The sequence below is a fragment of the Ammospiza nelsoni genome, chromosome 21 (assembly GCF_027579445.1).
Source record: "Ammospiza nelsoni isolate bAmmNel1 chromosome 21, bAmmNel1.pri, whole genome shotgun sequence".
Taxonomy (NCBI): Eukaryota; Metazoa; Chordata; class Aves; order Passeriformes; family Passerellidae; genus Ammospiza; species Ammospiza nelsoni.
The window spans coordinates 5,199,573-5,205,702 of NC_080653.1; positions in this window are offsets into that span (position 1 = coordinate 5,199,573).

Sequence of the window (6,130 nt, forward strand, 5' to 3'; positions counted from 1 at the left end):
AAAGCTGGGTGAACTGTAACACCAATTTAAAAGAAATCACTGGTATTTCCATAAGGCTTTTTGCAATTCCAGACAAAATAGGGATACTTGTACTGCTGCAGCACTTGGTTCACACCAGGATTATTTTTCCAAGCATTAAGTTCTGTCACAGCCTTTGCACTCAGCCTGGTTGGGGAGGGGCACGATCCTTGCTGAAACTGGCTAATGCCTGTTCTACAATAAAACAAAACCAACAAGCCAACCCTTTCTGGCTGCTATTTAATCTGCATCCTTTTTACATTGATATCTTAAAGGCCCTGGCTTACCAGGAAATTCATGGAGATTTATCTCTTTCTAGCCTGTTAGAGGAAGCCTCTCCCCATCCCACCCTACTCTCTGGTCATGAACTTTCTACTCATCACAGCTGTGGTGGTACCTGCAGCTTCCAAACCTTAAAGGGACAAGGCTGTTTGGATCTCCCCTCACTTTAATAAGTCCTCTTACCCCAGGAAAGGGCAGCTGCTGTCTTTTAATCATTATAAAAAAAATTCCTGCCTGGCATCTGAGCTCTGTATTCCTGCTGAAGCAGCTGACCAAACACAAGCTTGCTCATATATTTTGCAAAAAAATTTATGTTCCTCAGGTCAACAGGCACATTAAGCAATTATTTAAACTGAAAGGTACAGTAACAAATGGCAGCAGTTCACCAGATAAGGACTCAAGGAGGTATTGCCATGCTTGACCCTAAATACCTGAGTTAGCATTCCTGGGCTTTACTTTACAACCACTGGGGATGGACAGATGCTTGCAGGGGCTGAATCAGAGGAGAGAGGAGCTTAAATGCCACAAAATCCCTGTTCAAGGACCTCTCTCCCTTCAGCCTTAGAAGTCCTGCCGAGAGGAGCCTCCTTAAATATCCCCCACATCCAAGCAGCCAAAGTGAACTCAATACTTGTGAGAATGCCCCACGTTCCATAACCTGATAAAACTGCCCAGACCTGTGTGTCAGGAAAGTGTTGTTTCAAATATTGTGCCCACATTTCCTTCAAGGATCCAGATTCTGGCTCCTTCCTGTGGCTCCCAAAGCCTTGAGTTTGGGAAAGGGGTCCACAACAGGGAAGGGCCCTCAGATGCTGCAGCTGCACAGAGAACTCTGCACAGCATCAGCATCCCAGAATGTTCCTTCATCAGCTGGGAACTCCTGTCCTGGCTTCACAACCCATGGGATTTGGAGATTTCCTGGTGCAAGCCATGGGCTCCCCTCCAGGAATCCAAGTCAATTTACTCTTGCACATAACCCAGCTGGACTGAAATTGTTTTTTCCCCCTTCACAGAAGAAAATCCCTTCTCATTAGGTAGTATCACCTTATTGTAAAAGTTCCATACCTTCTTGGGGATTTCTCATGGACAGCTCCTCACAGCACTGACTCCTTCATCTCCACAGCCCAGCCAACAAACTCCATCTCTCTCCTCACCCAGCTAACCCACTCTTTTGTAGCACTCTTCTTCTTATTGGACACAGCTGTGGCTTGTTAAGGGCAGGCCTGTTCCTAATCTTTGGTGATTAGTACAGCTGCAACTCCTCAGGTGTGAGATTTTCTTCAGCACTATTCTCTTACATTCTGTCCCTCCACACTTGGGCACGAGCATTGTCACAGGCTGGCTCAGAGGTGTGGCTGAGCATTGTCACAGGCTCAGGGAGATTTGGCTCATGAACATCCTGCTGGTAACCACCTGGATTCAAACAGACTGAGGAGAAAATGAGGTGAGGCCCAACGGTGCAGAACTTTGTAGCTGCAGGCAGGTTAAAGACCAGTGCCCCTGAGTACAGTTAAAACATGTCCAGTGTGAATTAGCATTGATAAAATCATTCCAAGATGACAAGGGAGAGGGAAAAGGAGGAGGATGAGACTGTCCCAGGGTCAGATACTGTTCAATATTAACATTTTGGAGGGTGAAATAGAGAACATACAAAAATTTTGGATGATGGGCTATAAGCTAAAGCAGTTTTTGTGGAGTTTGGAGGATTGGGATAGAATTCAGAACAGCTTTAAATTAAAGGGATAGAAAGCCAACGAGAAGGAACTAAAGATCAGTGCAGGTTGTAACATGTTAGAAGAAAGTAAAATTCAAGGAGCAATGGTCAGTAACTGGTCAGAGTGTAGCTGCTTAGGAGGGATCTGGGGTTCCAAGTGCAGCACAGATGGATCAGGTGTCACCCCAGAGCAGGGGCAGTGTCCCCTGGGCTGTGCTAACAGGGCTGACACCAGAAACATCAGCATCTCAGGGGTTTGCAGTGGGAAGGCAGCACAGGGGATTGACCAGACCAAACCTGCTCAGAGCAGCATCAGCATTCCCAGGGCCAAATACAGCTGCGTTTGGGATACCTCCAGCAATATTTGGGAGCTCCACAACAAATCTGGCCAAGCTGTTCTGATATCTGACCATGTTCACAATCCAAGAGTTTAAAGGGGCTTTCCTTATTCCAGCATGTCCATTGCCTGTCATCCTGTGCATGGACGCTGCTGGGAAGAACATGGATTTGTTGCACTCAGTCCCATCACCCAGCTCATTGATGAAAACCTTAAATGCTTTTGGCATTGCTTTCAAATAGAAAAAGGAGGCTCCAGACCAATCTACACCTCGTTAACATTCGTGAAAATTCAAGGTATGTCCTCAGATAACCCCTGCTGGCACATTACCAAGGTAACAGAGGCACAGGGAATCAGATCTGAGGAACTTTCTGGGATAGACAGAAGAAGCTACAGGGGGATCAGAAACAAGCAGTTATTAAGGAAGAGAGGTCTGGAATAAACTTCTGCCCACATTGCCTAGAAACATTCATAACCTTCATTGCTGCTGAATCACAGAGGGGGGGATTGGTTTGTTTGGCTTTTTACAGACAACCAACCTCTGAAATAATTATTCCAATCTTGCTGGTGCTGGAATTTTGTGTCCAAGTTGGCATAGGATGTTTAAAAACAAAATATGCACAAATTTAAGGTAATCCTAAAGAGAGCAAGACAAATTAGGAGTGGAGAAAAGATTACTGGGAGGAAAAGTTGGAAAAAGATTATTGAAAAAAAGAAAAACTGTGCTAACGTCATTACAGAGAGGATGCAAAGGATGAAATTGGCTTAATTTGCAGACAGAAAGATTTAGGTTAGGGGGAAAAAATGCATAAATCTAAGGCTAGCTTTGGACTTGAGGCTACCTACAAAGTTTAGGCAGGTCAGACAAACGTTTGTAACAACAATCCTGCCTCTAAGCAGAACAACAAACTGGGGGAACTCATGAGAACCTTTCTCTGCAGTCTATTTCAAAGGCTGCTCTCCCCTTTCACAAGGTTTCAGAAAGGTTTAGGGGATTAAACTTGCAAGAGTTAATAAAATACATTATCAATTCTACCCTGCTTCTTTGTTTTTTCCCATCTAAATAGTAATTGTTTGTGAAAGGGCTGACACTGAAGAGCAACTGCCAGGGTTCATGCAAGTTCATTTCCCATCTGATCGTTTTAATGATGCTTGGTGAAAATCTGTTTTGTGGAATTAATCGTTGCTCTTTGTTCCCTTTGGTTATTTGAATCTGCATCCAAACCCCATGAGCACAGCCCTATATCCCCCTGTGAAAGTGGAGATTGAAATTAAATTGGGGTTGATACAGGCTTGTTTTGAATCTTGAATATTTTCATGATGTTTATCTGAACATTTGTCCTTCCCCTTTATAGAAGGGGAAGCATGACCCCAAATTGTTGTCATGATGGTCCAAGGGTCCAAGGTACAGCCAGATTGGTGGCGTGGCCCAATCCAAAGATCTCCTCAAGCAATCTGCAGCAGGCTCCTCAGCTGCACTGCCCTTGAAATGCCATCATTCTGGGGTAACAGACAGAAAAAAAAAGGTAAGAAATGGGTTTTGAACCAAGATAAAAGTGCAGCAACAAGGAAGGAGCAGAACTGCAGAAAGCCTGAGGGCACCCAGGGTCAGATGGAACCCGGGGCTCTGCACAGCCACAAACCACTTCAGAGGGTCTGCAGAGCTCTGGTGGTTGGGAGCACCCTGGTGGTGCTTCACTGTTTGGTGCTTCAGGGCATCACAGCTGCGCTCGGGTTTGGTCCCACCAGGAACCAAAGGGAATTTGGACTGAATTCCAAGCAGGGCCTCTGGTTTAACTTCCTCCAAAAAAGCTACTCAGGTTGCTCAAGGTAAGTTAGAGCAATCAAGTGATTTGCTTCAAAATTGCAATCCAAACTAAGCCTCTCCTCGTGGTAAAGCCTGGCTCAACCTAATCCATGGTCAGGAGGTCCTGCTTTCCATCCTGCCCACTGCTCCCTGCTCCTGCCCCATCTGCAGGTGTGAGGGAGCCTCCAGCAGGGCAGGGTAAAGTGACCTCAGCAAGATCCAAACAAGGCAGAACTAAAGAGGGAGGGATGTCAGCTCCCAGATTCCAGAAAGGAAATTTAGGGAGCAGAGGTTTCTTCTCAGGCAGCACCTGCTGTGTGAGCCCTAGTGCTGCCTGGAGGGAGGGAGGGAGGGGAGAATGTGGAACTGCTCAGACCAGGCTCCCATCAGCCTGAGAAGTCACAGAAACTGCACTGCAAGAAGTCATGCAACAGTTACAGATGGAAAAGGACTCATCAAAAACTGTGCTTTGATGGAAAAGTGTAACCTCATCCTTCAAGAGCATTATCCTCCAAGTTTTTACCTACCAGCTTGCATGAGGAAAAGTAAATCTCTCTGGATTGAAGGCCAAAGGTAAGCCTGAGTGCTGTTTCATCTCCTCTTCAGCCTCATTCTGAAATTTTCACAGTGTAAAAACCATAAGCACTGTCTGACATCTGATGCCTGAGTGACTGCAGCTCAATACTCACTTGGTGGGAAATGTGATTTTGTGGGGCTTATGCAAGGTAGCATTACACTTTAAACATGTGTTTGTGCCACAAAAGAGCATTTTACAGACCCACCTCTCAGAAAATTTCCAAATTAGGTCTGAAAATAAAACATCCATCCCCATGAGCAGCTCAGTCCTTTGCTGAGAGGAGCTGTCACTTGCTTGGGTCTGCAGAAGAGACTGAAGTTTGTTCATAAATCACCTTTTTGATTGTGCCAACAGAAAATCCTCAACCTCCATGACCTCCCACTACAGCCCCACCCCATCCCATGGACAGTGGTCACAGACTGTGAGGAAAAACATTGTGGGGAGAAAAAACAGTGGTAAAAGCTGGGCTTGTCCAGGAAAGCTCAGGAGGTGGAAGGACAGGTTGTGTGGGCTCTTGCATTGCAAGAAGATTTCTGAGTCACCAAAGCCCAGTGGGGCTGCTCATGGCGTTGGGAGGGACAGCTCTGGGTGATGCTTCAGTTCTTACAGGAACAGGTGGCAAGAAGTGTTAAAGCCTTGTCCACATCTTCAGCAAGATTCCTGCAGGAAAGGAGTGAGTTTTGCCCCAGCTGTGCCCACTGATATATTTAAAAGAGATAATTCCTACTGGATAAAATTTGGAATGAATTTGTTATACTGGAAAAACAGTGCTGGTGCAGGAATGTTCACACAGCTTCTGCACGCAGGGGCAAGGGGAAATTTATTTTATTAATTTTCTGTGTGCTGAGAGCCTTCTCAATCCAGTTGTTCTCTATTACTGAAATGCACAGAGTGCAGGATTTTGCTGGAACAGCAGAAACTGCAGGTAGGGGTGAATGTCACATCCCTGAACCATGCAGATGTTAGAGCTTTCTCATGGAATTTCCGCCCCTCTTGATGAGGGCAGAATTCAGCACATTGCCCTCAAGTTCTCTTCCTACAAAGCCTAAGAAGAGGGAAACAGAAAATAAGTGGTTTGTTTCTTCCTCTCAGTGTCTGTGGGACTGTGGCTCCAGCAGCACTGATGCACAAGGAAAGCATTTTCATGAGCTGTTAAAACAGCAGAAGCTTGTTTTCCTTTGGCTGCAGCATCCTCCTGCCTCCCACGCAGGAAGTGTTCATGCAATATTCCACATAGGCAGAATATGTCAATATGTCCTGTTCCTAGAAGTCCAAATACAAGAAACTGTAGGGCATTTAAAACCCAGGCTGCTTTTGGATTAGAAAACTGAGAGGTAATCTGCTTTCATGGGCTGCAGTTCCCAAATTGTTCCCTTTGTCCCTAGACTTGATGAT